Here is a 17,403-nt window from a genome sequence, read left to right as displayed (position 1 = left end):
CAGCAGGGATAAAGGGGGTGGAAATACGATTTAGATCGAGATAGGATATAACGGCAGAGGATGGAATAGTAAGAACAGTAGGATGTACTTATTTCATTTCACTTTTTCCTGTATATGTGAAACTATCACACTTTGCAATCACTGAGAAATTCATATCAGACTACAAAACACCAGCCTCTTCTTTTCCCTTCTTGTACCTCTGCTCTGAACAATAAAGATTTACCTACTTTTACACAGTGCTTTCGTTTCAACTTGAGATGCACGCAGCAGGAAACTCAGTGGGGAGTGAGCTCTGTGTTTGCCTGTGTGTCCATTGCCTCACTCTCTGTCTATCTGCACATTTTTCTAGGCTGCCTCCGGTAGTTTGTATCTAGGGCCTATCCATCTCTTAGTTCCTCTCTCTCTCTCTCTCTCTCTCTCTCTCTCTCTCTCTCTCTCTCTCTCTCTCTCTTCTTCCTATCGGTTTCACTCCACATCCCTTCCTCAATCTTGTTGCTTTCCCTGTATCTCTCGTCCCAGCGTTGCTATACAGATCCATCTCTCTGGCACTGTCGGTCTGCAAAGCTTTTTTCGCTACTCCGGTTTAGCTATCTCAGAGGCAGAGGCACCCCTGCTTTTCTAACCCATGTTTTTATCCTTCTTTCTCCCTCTCTTTCTTTCCTTGTTTCCTTCACTTTGCACCCCCCCTTTTCTATCTCTGTATCTCTTGGGAGTGTTGTTATCAAAAGCGATAGTTCACTTGCTGAAAATAATAAGCAGCTTCTTTTGAAGTCTGCGATGGCTGTTTGACGTCTCTGTGGTGTTTCATGCAGATATTGCCTCCATTTGTGACGGGGATAAACAAAAGATTAAACTTATTTTAAGGTCAGTCTGTGTGTGTGTTCGTGTGTGTGTGTGTGTGTGTGTGTGTGTGTGTGGTGTGGTGTGTGTGTGTATGTGTGTGTGTGTGTGTGTGTGTGGTAATTCAACTCCTCAGGGTCCACAGTGGCCTCCTGTCACCTTGCCAATCATATCAGTTAGGTGTGTTCTGATAACCTTATCTCTGCCTGAGCTCTGCATAGCCATAGGGCTGCCCTCCCAACACACAGACACACAGACTTTTACACATAGCAAATGAAAGAGTCTAGAGAGCAGATAGGGATCGATGCTGCTAAATCAAGGACATGCACTATGCTGCTTCTCTCTGTCTCTCTGTGGCGCTTATCTATAATGGAAAAGCCATACATTTACAGCTCCCTGCCCACCTTATGGTCACGCTCAATCACAACATAAAATACTGCTGCAAAGTGTTGCTGCCGGAAAAAGTGCATATTAAAGGTTTTGGTGTTGCAAAATGATCGTCCACGTTCACAATAGGTGGATTGGGACAGTGGGAGAGTGAGCAAGAGACAAACAGGACAGTGCTGTAGTGTGGTGTGAGATTTTAGATACCCAACTATGTAAGTAATTGAAAAACAGTATATATAATTACTGTTGTACAAACAGATCCAGTAAACTCGCTGCCGAGAAACAAAGACAACACCGTTTTTCCTCTTTTGCTATTTCTGAGGGTTGCAATGGGATTGGGATCCTGCAGGTCCCTGTGGGACGAAGACAAGTGTAACAAGTATGGGGATATGTTTTTATATGAAAATATGAGAAGCTATTATTATTTGGTTATTTGTCACAAAGTTTCCGTTCCCTGCTCCATTTCCTCCCAATTTGAAATGCCAAATTCCCTTTTGTACTGCCATCCTTACTATTGCTAACTCAAATGTTGACCAGCGGAGGGTATGTAATGTGCTACCTCTGTAGGAAACTGTTTTGCAGGAGCAGCCTGACAGATGAGAAACGACATTCTCGCCTAAACCCCGATCTCACAATACGAGAGAACAAGCTTCTGTACAAGCTGTTCAGGCAAGAATTTACCACATGCACAAACATGCGTAATATCTAGGGATGCATCGATTCATTGTCCAAATGTAGTTATCGATATCGATATTTGCCGTCTTGATTTACCATCAGCAATTTAGATGACATTCACTGATGGCAGTGGCCGATGTTTATTTATTTTGACACATCTATCATGATTAGTCATCATTAGTTCTCTTGACCTCAAGTAAAATGGTAGAATTTGTACTTGTCATAAAGATGTTATTCAACTTTATGAGTCCAGTTTGATGGCAGGAAACTCAATGCCGAGGTGATGTGTATCGGTATCGGCCCAGAATTTCCTGCTGCACCTGACACCTATGTATTTACCAATCCTGTGAGATTAAAAGGCTGGATGTATGTCTAGAAGTTTTATTCTTTTATCTTATTTCCTTTTTCAGGGCTTCCACAGTATTTGTGGTACCAAGATTGTCTGTTGTGGGTCTGGTCATGTGTTGTTTGGTCATATTTTTAACTGCTTTACTGCTTGAAAAGGTTTATAAAATAATCAGTTTGTTGGCATATGCTATTGCTTAAATACATTATAACTTAAGTGCTTTGGCCACTGGCAGCAATCATGACTCTAAATGTCCCTCCCTTTGTGTCACCTTCACAGCTCGGCTGCTGTCCGTTCAGCTCCTCACTCTGCCTACAGGGCAGTCCTGGAAGGATGGTAGACAACCGCGCCGATAAGAATTGGGCTGACGTTACGTGCTGGTCTTATCCTGGACACAATGTGATGTAAAATGGTTTAATGTTTGTAGAAACCAAAAGGCATTACTCTACACCAGGGGTGCCCAAAAGGTCGATCGCGAGTGTAGTGCGGGTAGATCGCGCACCGTTAAAAAAAGTTTTTTGTTTTTATCTTGCCTTGCGCATTCACCTCCTCCACTCTGTTTCGCTCCCGCACACACCAGTCAGAGACAGAGCGGGGGAAAGGAGAGGAGCGAACTACGCACCAGGATAATCTTAATAAAGACATTATGTCATGGCGAAGAATTTTCTGATCTTGTAGTTTGAGTGTGTTTGCGAGTTGAGGGACGAGCAGGAAATCTGTGAACAATTTATTTCCAGGGAAAACTGTTGACAGCTAATTTTGTGAGTTATCCTGAATTATCAGGACATTGAAAAATAAATTGCTGTAGAGTTTTTTTAAATGTAAGCTTTCAATGCTTTAAGTAGCACAAACTCATTTACCTCCATTGTTTTGGTATTATGGTAGTAATCTCAGACATTGCGTGGAAATGATACACAGTCCAACCAATGGTGTCACACTATTCCACAGATCAACAGGTGGAGCTAATGGATCAAGATATGCTGCAATGCACCAACAAAAGTAGGGAAGAATAAGATTTTTGGATTTAAAATACGTAAAATAATCGGCTTTGCAAATGTTTTATGAGGAAGGAAATACACTGTGGCACAATATGTTTTGGTGAGCAACACTGAATCTAAACAGAACGTTTGTTTGTTTACAAGTAAACTCCACAGGGCACCTTTTTAAGTGAGAGAATTATTTTTTGGGGGAATTTGGATAAACTGACCGTTTAAATTCTTTTTATTATTATTATTTAAATTCTCTTAACCTTTCATCCAGGAAATGACGCAGGATATTGTTTTTTTTAATTAACTTATGAGTTACATTTTGATGAATAAGAAGTTATGCCCCTCAGTCAATTTGGTGTTAAAAATAAATCAATTTAAGTGTCCCCCCCTAACGGCTGTTTCATTTTGGACATATCTTTCTCTCTTGATATGTCAGACTTGTATAAATTAAACATAACCGCTCTTAAAAACCCTGGACACAGATCTTGATCCTTTCCTGAAATTGTAGAATTAACCAAAAATATTTGTATTACCCCAATCTGTGTACGCAATACAGATTTTATATGAACCATTACGCGAGTCCTATTTTATATGAACACATTTTTTAAAGATATGTTCTCCAAGATCTGCAAACATACTTTGCTGTGTATAAATAGTGGAGTTCCCCTTGAAGCAAATCACTTCCCATTGCTGTGATATTGTATTGAATTTTTAGTTTTAATATTAATATTTAACTTCCACTTCTCCATGTGAATACTGTATGAGTAAGTAGATCAAAATGCGAGTTAATGTAAACTGCTGGAGAAACTACTGTTGCTTGAAAGGAGGTGCCTGTTCTTAAAATAGGCCAAGGCAATGCCTCCCCCCCCCCCATACAGTGATCATGGGACGCATTAGTGAAATATTCACGTCCTCCAAATAAGAAATTTATCAAGAAAAAAATTTCCCCAAACATGGAGCTCAATTATAAAACATGTACCACGAGGGATTGCTGATGTCCCTTCTCTGAGAGGGACAAACCTTAAATTGAACCCATTTCCTGTTTGAAGTGCACAATTATCTTCACAATGCTTTGATAGTTTGAAAACTGTAACAATAATAACAGTTGTCTCAATATTAGGAATATTACCATTGGTAAAAAAGTTGAAAGAGAAAGGAATGAGGGGTAATGGAAAGGAAACACATTTCATACTCTTGTATACTTGTATTTAGTAGGAACATAGCCATTTCAACATAATAAGATATACATATCTACCTGTCTTGTGATTGTGTATGTATTATACAAAACTAAAAAGGATTTACAAGATCATTTTGTCTAGATCGTTAAAGAATTTGATTACTCCTCGTGTTCCCATCTGCCTTTTGCGATCACATGTTTTGTACACACTAATGAAGCAAACATAAACCTTAATGTGAGTTATTATGCTTTTGATGTCAGCATGTTTGAAGTGCTCACTTTAATGTGGGTAGGAAGGGAAAGAGTGATGAGTACGGAGGAGGAGTACGAGTACGAGTGGAGGATGAGTAGAGGTTAATGTGCATGGAGCATCTCAAAGCTTTCTTGCTTGACTCATAGGATGGCTGAGATCAGACAGAATGGTAGATTGCAGGTTTTACCCTCAGCTGTTAAGATTGCTCTGCTCTCTCTCACTCTAATTTCTCTCACTCTCACTTTCTCTCTTTCCTTACGTCCTTTAATGCCATCATTACCTTTGTCTGAGTCTTTTCTTTGCTCTTTCACCAACGATTCCTTGCTCCCACTAACACCCTGTCTGGTTTTCACCTTTTATCTGTTTTACTGGCTCCCTCTCTGCTGCCCATTGCTTCAGCCGGGGAAAAGTCTGTGCTTCAGCAATCCTCTCCCGCTGCTGCAGACTGTCTTTATATGACCACATCATATTTGGTGAGACAGGTAGGGTGTGAAGGGATGCAGCTAATATCTTTCCATTGGTTTCTCTCATGGCTCATTCTTTCTATCCTATTTAGTGTGTGAGTGTGCCTAAGGCCATGTAGGTCCATCAGACACGTACACACTTACAGGGCATAATCATTTCCCAGTATCTCAATGCCTCTAAAGAACATATTTTACTTACTATTTCCTGTTGCATTACAGTGGATGAAAATGTACAACCAGCTGCAGGGATGACGAGCACACTTGTGCCAGTTTGCTGACACAAACACTAACATAAAGCACATGGGCCTTTTTTCTGTTGTTGAGATGTTCCATTTTTCACCACAACAAAAGATACAATACAATCAATACAAACCGCTTCAGACATCATTTCCTCCCTCCACCTTCAAAATGGCCCATAATTTAGAATAAAAGAAACAAATGATAATATTGTGAAAGTACCAGAGTATATTGTTCTTGTACATAATGTTGCAGTGCCTTTTCGAGAACGCAAATACCCCCTAAAGCCTGGTTTGTGTGAAGACCAGAGAGATCACCGCTGTCAGAAGACTTTTCTTCCATACCTTCCCAAACTTTTTGGTTTCTCTAAAATTCATTCTACATGGCTCACTAGTGTGTACAGTTTGCGGTAGCCAGCAGAACAGCATTCGTCTAGTTTACTGATAGGGCAACAGGGCAGACAGTAGGTCAGAGAGAAAGTGGATTTTAAAGCTGCTCCCCCTGTCTGGAGTACAAGATATGACCTGCTGTGCTTTTATTGTAATTTAAACATTTTTTAAACAGATTACTACAGAACGAAAATGAGTTGTGATCGAAGTATTGTGATTGTTGTTTTTTTAATATGATATTACAAACTTTTTTCGTAATGCTGTGTTGATTCTGCTGAACGAGATGCACCCACATGTTGGCTGTATTACTACAAGAAGATCAGTCATCATGCATTGATTAGCTTTGGTGAAATCCAAAATACCCTCAGAAAACATTTTTGAACTGAACAGGTGAGGTTTAAAGTTAACTTTCGCTCTGTGTATTGTCATCTTTTGTGTGTGTTTTTGCTTTCCGTTTGTGTACTTGTTTTTACAGTTTAGTGTTTAGTGTAAACCAAATAAGTGTGTTGCTTCAGTCCTGAACTTTCAGCGCTGTTTCACTCACTTTGAACACAGAAAATCTACCAAATAGGCCTCACTAAAAACAACAATCCTGGATTCAGTCTATTAGTTATTTCTATTATTTTCTATTTCAACTGCTGAAATTGAATAGGTGTGGCATTTTTTAAAATAACGTCTTTGTTATTATACTCCTCAAAGTACTTACTGCACAGTACGCCTATCAGATCAAGCAACGTTTGTTACTGTCGGAAGGCATGACTGATGATTTGTTACACCAGGACGTCCTCTGCTTTGTCTCTAATGAGCATGGACTACATGTAAGAACATGCAAGTCAGCAAGTTTACAGACAATAACAGACCTGGCTATTATCATATATGTTAAAGTAACTTAAAATGTCTACTGACTGAGCTGTCACTTCTTATTAGAAATTAAAACTTTCATTAGAAGATGGGAAACAACTTCATATTCGAGGTGTTATGACCCATTCAAATTTGTTTTTCTTTGTGTAAAAATGACAGCCCTACTGCCGACTATGCAAGCAGAAATAATCCAATCCTTGAGTGTGGATCTATTGTATCTCGCGATTCATGTTGCTAACTGGCATATTGATGATATTGTGCTGACAGGGTCATTATATAAAGGAGCAAGGTCTGACTTTGTGTTTTCTGCCACTGCTGCACAGCATGCTATAGACACAGAGTGTTGGGCTGTAATGTCCCAACACAGTTGAATATGAAAATAGGTGGATCCATTGATTCCCTCATTTTCCCCTTATTGAGTTTACTCTTGAGACAGCACAACTAATTAGCTGTCAGACCAGGACAAAGAGATACAGACAGTATAGAGTAATTGCACGCACGCATGCACGCACACACACACGCACACACACGCACACTCAAAAAGTGTATATGTAGTGATGGCGACACTTGACAAGTCAATAAGCCAATGGCTTATCTCCCATCCCGCTTCTCTCCCCCGCTCCACTCTTTATTGATTGCTTCCATAATTATTCACTTTATCTAAAGCTGGAATTAACCATCATATAGCTGCCAGCCAAAAACCCTGACCCAATGCATTTATATGCTCATACTGTTACACAGACAAACAACCAGATGTAGTGCAGGTAGTGCCTATTTTAAAAGATTGTTTCCTTTAGAGTCAAAGAGGAAAGCAAGACAAAGAGGTGGATGACACTGTGAACCTTGGACATTCTGTTTAAGTGATATCTGATCTTAGTTTCGTCTCTAAGAAACTTTTTTAATGACGTGCAACTTGTAGGTTGAAAATGTGCAGGCAAACGCATTTAACAGCAGAAAATAAAAGACCTAACTGTCCACCCCCAAAAAGATTTATGCGGACATGCTCTACTGTATATGCATGACTTTGTGTGTATGCCTGTGTGTATGCCTGTGTGTGTGTGTGTGTGTGTGTGTGTGTGTGTGTGTGTGTGTGTGTGTGTGTGTGTGTGTGTGTGTGTATACCTTCTACATCTTACCCTATACGAGTAGCACAATGATGTTTTTTTAAGATAGTTTATTACTTAATCCCAAAAGCTTGAGAGCAGTCAGACAGTCCAAGAGTCAATGTGAATAACCAGCTCAATTTAGCTCAAATATACTAGAAGCCATGATAGCAGTTTTTTTTTACTCAAGTTATAGTAAATTATTGAGTTTTTCAGTTCTGAAGTTACATTTTGAATAAGAATTTCAAAATGTTGTGTCCCAAAACTGATATATCCCAGTTTGCCTGTTAGTATGTGTTTCTTCGCAAACATTGTTTGTTTTCAAGATGCAATTTGCTGAGTCATGTTGAGAATAAATGTTTGACCATAGCTGATCAGTTTTATTCACATACCAAGCGCATCATTTCCCCAAATTAACCTATGAGTAAATCCTGAAAGGTTAAATTACAAGATATTGAAAATGCCATTTATATTCATACATACATACATGTTTCATACAGATGCGTGACAAATTAATAATTATTGCCCACTGTTGCCAAATGTGTACAACTAAATGAAAATAAATTGCTTGATTTCTGTCTCATCCTTGTTGTTCTACACACAGACTCAGCCCTCCCTTTCAGACATGTTCCTGAATTATATTCAAATTGAATAATTAGTGTCGCAGCAGCTTTCTAATTAGTTCAGGTAAAACAAACCGTGTGGTCAACATGTATACCAATCACTTCTGGCATTGCATTTCAAACATGTGTGTGTGTATGTGTGTGTGTGTGTATGTGTGTGTGTGTGTGTGTGTGTGTGTGTGTGTGTGGGCCTTGTCAATGTTTGTGTTTTGCTCTACCATATAAAAACAGTGCTTAAACAGTCTAATCCATCAGAGTTCTCGATTATGTGCCAATAAACAAGCTCTCTCAGGCTGCTATCAACATGATCGATCCACTTATCAATAGCTGACATTGTGCAGACAGTATGCTCCCGTCTTGTCCATCAATGACCGATCAGTCAATTGGAAACTCTTTAAGCAAATAACCCTGAAGAGCACTGCATGATATGCTGCTAATACCAATACACTGTATGTCGTAAATATACAGAGATGCGTACAACACACACTTATACTCATACTAAAAGATGAATGTGGCAGCTTGATGTGTGTGTGGTTGTAAATCTGCCAACTCCAATCAAACAATATTAGTTTATTGATAATCCTGGCTGAAATATTCTGTGCGAGAAAGTGTCTAGTCCCTTTTGAAAAGTGGTAACAGAATTACTGAAGGGAATTTATAATGGGGGAACACTGCAATATGCACTCCAACAACCGTAACGACTAGGAACTTATTATCGCTCCCTTTCTATTTCTCTAGAAGTTTTTCCAGTCCAGACGATCAATTCTTCCCTCCATTTCACATCAAGACACTCATTCCTCGCTCTTTGCGCCTTTCCAACCATCTGCCTCTTTTGACTGCTCTCTGCTCTGCTCTGGTGGAGGAAAAACAGAAAATGAAGTCCTTTTTAATAGTTGCTTCATGGGCTTCCCCTCCTTTTCTCAACGTATCATATAACTCTTCTATCTTGAAAAGAAGTGAACCCTTGAGATCTAAGCGTAACTATATAAACGACTGCAGCATGTATGTACGCAGTGGGGTGTAAGTTCCTCCCTCCTATTGCCAGAAGATGTGGTCTCTCAGTCTGACGACCCAGGCTGCTTTGTCTCAATGCCATCATTAATTATATCTATCTTAACTCAGACTTTAATGAGCATTCCTGTGATCTGATCATGGCAAAGTACAGCCCCTTTCATCATCGCAGGGGGAAGATATGGAGATTCAGTAATCAGTGCCTCACAAGGGTGATGACCTGTGAGCCACAGGCCTCACACACTTAGGAGGGGTTTGGTCTCATTGCTCACTTTTAACAGAGGGGTGTGTGAAGAATGCAGAGAGGAGAGGTGAAGAGAGGACATTTCATGAAGATGATTGACACTTATTTTCTGCACTGAAACGTTAACTTGAACGTGTCCTACTGTTGATTGGATGAACGCACTAAAATTTGTTTTTTGAGATAAGAAATAGGACAGCATGCTTAATTTTGTTTTTTACTCGTTAGTCATGTTATCATCTAAACATATCCGGATTGCTTCAGTATGTGTCTTACTGGGACGTTTCAATGCGTGGGCCATGGTCTCCAGGCCTAAAATCTCCTAGCAACTACTTGCTACCCACAAGATGTAATCTGCCTGTGTGAGCAAGTCTCAGGGACCTTAGGGACAATGTTGTCAGGAGCCCCTTAAGGTTCCTGGTAGGGAAACTCGAGGCAAAACCACAAGTGAGGGGAAGACAAAAAAACTATTCCATATTCATAGAAAATTCAGTTTAGGAAGTAGTCACTGGTGTTAAATCAAGGAGCATAAAACCTCTGCTAGGACAAGAAACCTAGCTTAGTATTGAGATAGCTAGAGGGGCACAAATGAGATATTTTGAGTTTGTATTTTATTGTAGTACACTGCACTACATGGTATCCAGCCTGTAACAACAAAGATGGTCATGTAACAACTTACTACTTGCATTTCAAAAGATCACATTTACTTGATAAGGATACAGGCTACTCTAAATAAGGTCCTAGTTCAAAATATAGATGGCAGTATATGTAAAGTATCTTCGCATCTCGTTCTTCTAGTGTGTCCAGACAGAGTGCTGCTTGATCACCTTCTCATCTGAATCCTAATTGGGAGACTTCGTCCTGGAAATATATCACTCTTTCTGGCATGTTATTTCTCTAGTTCACGCCTTCATTTCCTCCCGCCTTGACTACGGTAACTCCCTTCTATATGGCATCACCGCAAGCTCCATCAACAGACTCCAACTGGTCCAGAACTCCGCCGCCCGACTCCTCACACACACCAAATCTTGGCACCGCATCACCACATCACCCCAGTCCTCAAAGAACTCCACTGGCTACCTGTCTCCCTCCAAATCAACTACAAACTCCTGGGCCTCACTTACAAAGCCCTCCACCACCTAGCCCCCTCCTATCTCACTGACCTCATCTCCCCCTAGCTTTGGAGACTTCTCCAGGGCAGCACCCAGGCTCTGGAACTCCCTCCCCCAAGACATCCGTAACTCTGTCCCTCTCCATATCAGTCCACCTCAAGACGCACCTCTTCTCAACTATTATTTGCTAGCCCCCTGTTTACCGTATTATTATTATTATTATTATTATTATTATTTTTTTTTTTTTTTCTCTTTCCCTTTCTTCCCTCGTCCTAACCCCTCCCCCCACTTCCCCTACTATTGTAAAGCGGCTCTGAGGTCTTGAAAAGCGCTATATAAATTCAATTTATTATTAGTTGGACATTTAGTTGTAGTGTTAGGTCAGAGGATCTTAATATCTTCGGGGCCAGCGCCTCCCTATCCATTATGCAGGTCCATTACCTCTCCCCCATAAATTTAAATGTTGGTTAATATTCTTCCCTGAATATTAATGTTGAATAGTATTCAGAGTAATATCATCAACAAAAAAAAAATGGAATGCCAAATAACAGATTTGATTAAACTGGACAGTTGGAATATCATTAACATTAGTTTCCCAGTTTCTCGTTATTGATCACAAACGGCAGCCAATCAGAATGCGGTAATTTGGCTCGGGTGCCAAACAAGAAGCATTCTTGTGAATTGTTCCAACGGAAAACAAGTGCAGGCTACGAAGAAGAAATTTGATGCTACTGGAAAAAAGGGGCAAAAGGATAGTATGCTTAGGCTATCCTATATTCTAGAAAAAGGGAATATACACACACATCCAAACCAAAGAGGGGAGGCTGAGCTGAAAATAAGTAATCCGCTGATGAACAGCAGTTGTGCGTGTAACGTCACCTAGGTGCAATAAATATGTGACATTTGGAGCCCTGCAGTGTGCAAGCTATTTATTTTTCTCATATATCCTATATTATAGGCAAGGAAATAAGCTAAATTGCTTTGAAAGTTAGTGTGAGCCGTGCTCTTAGTGATCCTCTGCCATTTTTCTTCACTGCAGGTTGCAGAGAAGTTAGTTTCAGCTGCAGTGCGCCTGAGGCCGTCAAATCCAAGCGATTGCAGTACATGGACTGCATATGGAGGACCTGGCTGAATCCCTTCTTTAAATGTAGTGAAAACCTGGCAAGTAGGAGCAGAGCAGACTAATCCAAGTTCCATTTCTTAGGCTCATGCTTAAATGATTTCATAAAGAGCAAGGAGAGCTGACTGGACAGACTGCTGACCTTCTATATGTCGCTTCTTGCGATGCAAAAAAAAGCGAGGTGGGCACAGCCAATAGCGTCCCGCTGCAGATCTTCAGGCTCGGTCCCACGTCGCTGGGAACCATCTCCATCACCCGTTGTGGAAAATCACATGTGTTATCACGTGTGTGTTTTGGCGCTTCCATAGCAATAAATAACGTTTACATGCCACTGTGTTATAATGCACGGTGTATTGTTTCATCACGCTTATCGGTAAACAATTAAGTAGCCTACTGAGCATATGTTTAATACATTGCATCACATCAAGTGTATCACATCCATGCCACACAACCTCTAACTGTGCATTATAAAGTTAGAAAACATAATGTTAAGAAGCAAATAACTTGTACTAACCTCAGCAAACTAACTTTAACGTTAGCACGACAACGATAAAAGAAAATTCAAAAACCTAACGAAATAATTTCAACGTTAACGGTTAGTACAAGGGTTAGTACAAGTTATTTGCTGCTTAAGGTCGCGTTACCTAACTTTACAAGTTAAGTTAAGAAACTCCACGATAGGGTGATGAGCTGAGATTGGACAGGATGAGATCCCTGATCTGACACAGGCCGACCTTTGGGTGGACTGAGGGTATCTGGAAGATATCTAGACATAAATGGAATCCTCTGTTTGTCCTGTTGCCATGACCATGACCCTGATAGAAAATGGATGGATTGTAGAAAATAAGTGAGTTTAGGTAATATAAGAGGAGGATAGAGATGAGGGAAGGGCAGAGATGAGAGGAGCAGAGTTAAGAAAACTTTGATCCCTTTACTCTTTTACGCTTCCCCTCTCTGCCCTTTTGAGGAGATGAAAAGGAAAGTAGTGTTGAAGGAAGAGAGGGGAGCAGACGAGGACAGAGAAGAAATGAGCAGTGTCTAGTAAAATAGGTGCAAAGAAGGAGGAGAGGCAGATAAGAAAGAGATGAAACAAGAGCAGAGCAGAGTAGGAGGAAGGGAGGGGTGTGGAGTAGAGTGGAAAGGTGACATTTGGTGACCGGGGGCTATTTGTGGTGACATTTTCACACCCCTGCTCATCACTAATGCCAGGACAATGTGCTCTGGCTCGTTTGTCACCCGCCTTCCTCACAAGCTTGTCACCGCTTCTGCTGCTGCTGCTTCTGCTTCTCCCCCTTAATGTGTGTGTCTGTGTGCACACTCAAAATGCTGATTCTTTTCATGAGTAAATACCTTAATGGCCAAAAGTGTTGTTTCATCTTTTGTACAAAATCTCCATGTTTAGACCTCAGCATGATTCAAGGACGGAGCAGGCTCCGACAATACCTGCCCACATTTTTTTAAATCTCTATTACTAATTACAAAAAGACAGACGCCATAAAAATAGACCAAAATATGTCACATTATCTCAGGTGACTTGCCTCCATTCCCTCTTGTGTTAGAAGTATGATTCTTAGACTAATTAAAGCACTGCAAAGAAAGAGAATTGTACTTCAACTGTAAAGTGTGGATAACTGGGACATCCAGTACACACAGGGGGTAGGCATGAATATGTATGCCAAGAACATACCACATTAAAATATATATTTAGTCATGAGCATGAACTATAATAAGACGTGATCCTGGAGAGCTGCATCAATTAAACACATTTTCTAAAATTGACAATTAAAGAAAAGGAATAACGCATACATATACTGACAAAGATGGACATATGTGCTGCTGTGTTAATCTACTCTGCTCCAACTTCACAAATGCATCGTTGTCCTATCTCTCAGGGTGTGATCGCTCGTATGTGGGTGAGCATGTACATACAGTGTGCTGTGTAGATGAGTGTGTTTGCTGTACAAGCCTCATCACTCAAACAGTTAACTCTTTTCCACTTTTTGATCAGACTGCTCAGTGACGATGATGGACTGTGAAAGGCATGGAGGCTGCTGTGTAAAATGATGAAATCTCCTTTTATAGTGTTTCATGTTAGGGCATGACACTGCTCATTAATTTGAATTGCTCCCGTCCAAGTTGGTCCAGGAGTTTTGGTGAAGGGATACAGCGATAACCAACTCTAAAGGATCCTCTGTTCAAGAGGAAAAAGCAGTAATATGCAACCTGAATGACAATATATACTATATTTGATATTTTATATATCTATAGAAGATTTTCTATTGCAGTTTTCTGACCGTATAATTACAAATATATTTGTATATACAATTAAAAAGCTTTACTTGAACAACTTGCTCATTTATTCTTAGTTTAAAAGGCAGGCTAAACCTTTAACATCATCAGACGACATCAATAACTTGAACTTTCATTGTTTCACTACCATTCAATTTGGGATTGACAGCAGGTCCTAAATCTGTCTTTTGAATTTTGGTGGTGGGACAACCCTTTTTGTAAACATTTACATAAAAGACTGTGACTGAGGCCAGAGTGGACCTTTCTTTATTGCAATTTAAAATATAAGGTGCAATAGAAGCTTTAAAATGTACTATTCATCCTTTCTGGATAAAAATGTGTTAAAATGTGGATCTGCAGCTGCATCACAGATTTTATTCTTGGCCAACAAGAGTCAGCAGCTCAAATCTGTACCCCTTAAAAGATGTTAACATGATAGCCCAAATAGAAAAATGTGCCTACTCAATTAATCGTTGGACAACAGATACAGTCATAATTTAAGGCTGTGTTCACACAGCATAAAGAGACGCAGGTCCCTCATTCATTTCAATGAGACCACTGGGTTGACACCTGTCTCAACCACTCCTACAAAGCATATCGATGTAATCAAAGCGCTGCGATTGTTGCGAAGAAGGATGAAATCTTTCCTTGTAGTATTATAGACTGTGTTTTTAGATAAACGTCATTACTTTATTACTCAAACTGCCAACATGCTCCCATTAATACAGCACTCTGTATTTATTTATTTATTTATTAAACGCAGGGCTGGTATGGAGTGAACTGGCTTCACACACACATACACACACACACACACACACACACACACACACACACACACACACACACACACACACACACACACACACACATACACACACGCACACAAACACTGACTAACGAATGTCAAGGGGATACTATGTTTTGCTTGATGACTTGTTAAAGCAAAGTGTGCCATTAATGCAGGCCCAGTATAACCACTAGCAATTACGCTCATCTCCCTGCATTTGAATGTGAGCTTTGCATTTGTAAAGTGCACAAGCCCCTGTCATCTGTGCTCCTTCACTTCACAGTATATTTCTCCTGTATTTCACATTAAAATGAGAATACAATGCATACTGACTAATGACCCCCACCTCCCCCCATGATCTCTCTCATATTCCAGCCTCAAGTCTTTTATTTTTCCCTTCTCCTTTTTCCATCACAACCTCTGCATCTAATTGTTTCATTAAGCTTTGTTTGTAATTTCCTACCATATCACCTCCATTGATTGTCATCCCATGAGTCCTCTCCCCCTCTGAAAGAACCCTAACCCCACACGATGACTTCACAGAGCCTCTGCAGCACGAGGTTGTCTGTCAGTCTGCACAATCGGCATACACCCTCATTTTGCAAATCAAACGTCTCTCTGAGCCTTTACTCACGGACGTCAACAGCTAAAGCTGATTTACATGTTTAGGGCGATTAAACAAATCTATCTAATCCATGGAGAACATCATTTAACATTCAGTATTTGGACATCAGTGCCAAAGCGTTTTACTAATTCATTAAAGTACAGAGGCGTTATGCAACCCAATTTAATTTCAAATCAAATGTTTGCTTCTATGTATTAACTAGAATAGAATACATCACAACTGAAAGAGGGAGAAGAAATCCCCACATGCTGTTTTCCAAACAATATATTATATAATGTGAAAATGGTGCATACGTTGTTTGAAATGGCATCATCATCATCATCATCATCATCATCATCATTGTTGTTCAGTATTTTGTCTTATGAAGCTTTCGCAGCAAGATGGGACATACGTTTTTATTGAATCCAATATAGTTTCTTTACGCTCTTGTGGTATATTAAACAAAATGACTGTATAAATGATGATCAGTTAATTGGATCATAATCTCAGCTCTCTGAGTCCCTTCTTGATACACTGTGTTTATACTATTAACATGTATTATGCATGTGCTTACTACTCTCAGCAACAGCCCAGATTATATGTTCTGCCATTTTGTGACTTCATATAAATTAAATTGTGCAGGAGAAAAGGATTATTGGACTTTAAGATTTATTCCTAGAGTTCTACTTCATATGTGATTTTAATTGATTAGTCGTTCGGCAGAAAATTAATCATCTTTGAGTTTTAGATTCTTGCTTTGACAAAACAAGACACTTTCTGACATATGGACCAAACTGATTAATCGACAAATCAAGGAAACAATGTTCAGATTTATGGACAATAAAGTTGATGATGTTCACGTAGAGATTAAAACAAATTCACTTCACCAGGAATGGTCCAGTGCGACTGCACTGATATGTACATACTGTATGAGAATTATAATAAATGTTAATAACGAATTTATCCATAGAAAATGTTATATAATAATACTATCTTTGTGGTTTTCGAACAAGTTATTGTAAGAATATTTATCGGTTGTACCATTTTAAGTAAGTTTAAACACATACATGTGATCGTTAGGGGGCTCATATGGGTCTGAGATCTGGAATCGCAATTCAAATCTAGCCGGGGACTTTTTGTTGCACGTTTTGTTACTCTCTGGTTGCTGGCATTAAATTTAAAGGCAAAATGACCAAAACACGATTAAAACAAAGACCAATACATCAATCAATAATGTCAGTTATCATTAGTTACACTGCTAATTATCCTAAGGTCATAAACATGACAAATAACCTCAATAATACGTAGTTAATCTTCCTTCATTGTATGAGGGACTCTGAATAGAATATAATGCTGGTCAATTTGTCTGACACACACACACACACACACACACACACACACACACACACACACACACACACACACATACAAACACACACACACACGGCTGAGTGCTTTCATGAAACCTGTCATAACAATGGAGGGGACATGGCTAAACCCCTGTTATGTGGCATCTAATTTTCTCTCCTTTCATGGTACAGAGGGGGAGAGAAAGGGGAGGCTCGTACCACTCGTATGAATGGTAATTAATTTTTCAATTAAACACATTCATTAAATCCATTCTCTTACTGAGCTCTTTTTTAGTGCTTCAGGACTGTCAAAACACGGGTTGTTACTTTGAGAACTTTCAGTGTTTGGAGTTTCGAGACTTTATACTAATCGGAGATCACTTGTGTCTGTATGTAAATGCAGTCAGATATGTGTTAAAAGCAGCTTAAAAAGCGTCACTCAAAATAAGGTAAAATCATGGTATAGTGCGTGAAGCGACACCTGAATAGAGCTGACAGATTGCTCGGCCAGAGAAGAGCAGCTGCAACACAATACAGCGAGCCACT

At 39.7% G+C, this 17,403-nt stretch overlaps 1 long non-coding RNA gene across 2 annotated transcripts in view; it reads left to right on the top strand.

Moving 5' to 3' along the window:
• Positions 1-17,403, top strand: part of LOC115011313 (uncharacterized) — a 78,311-nt gene that overhangs the window by 28,990 nt on the left and 31,918 nt on the right. The window contains exon 3 of one of the 2 annotated variants that reach the window (XR_003832571.1): positions 2,528-3,092. The exons of the other annotated variant lie outside the window; for it this stretch is intronic. This is a non-coding gene — a long non-coding RNA (uncharacterized LOC115011313). Of the gene's footprint in view, positions 1-2,527; positions 3,093-17,403 lie in introns of those variants that run through there. 2 annotated transcript variants of the gene reach the window in all.

The sequence above is a fragment of the Cottoperca gobio genome, chromosome 7, assembly GCF_900634415.1.
Source record: "Cottoperca gobio chromosome 7, fCotGob3.1, whole genome shotgun sequence".
In the NCBI taxonomy this organism is placed as follows: Eukaryota; Metazoa; Chordata; class Actinopteri; order Perciformes; family Bovichtidae; genus Cottoperca; species Cottoperca gobio.
The sequence above is the reverse complement of the archived record's forward strand: the minus strand, read 5'-3'. Positions and strand labels throughout refer to the sequence as shown.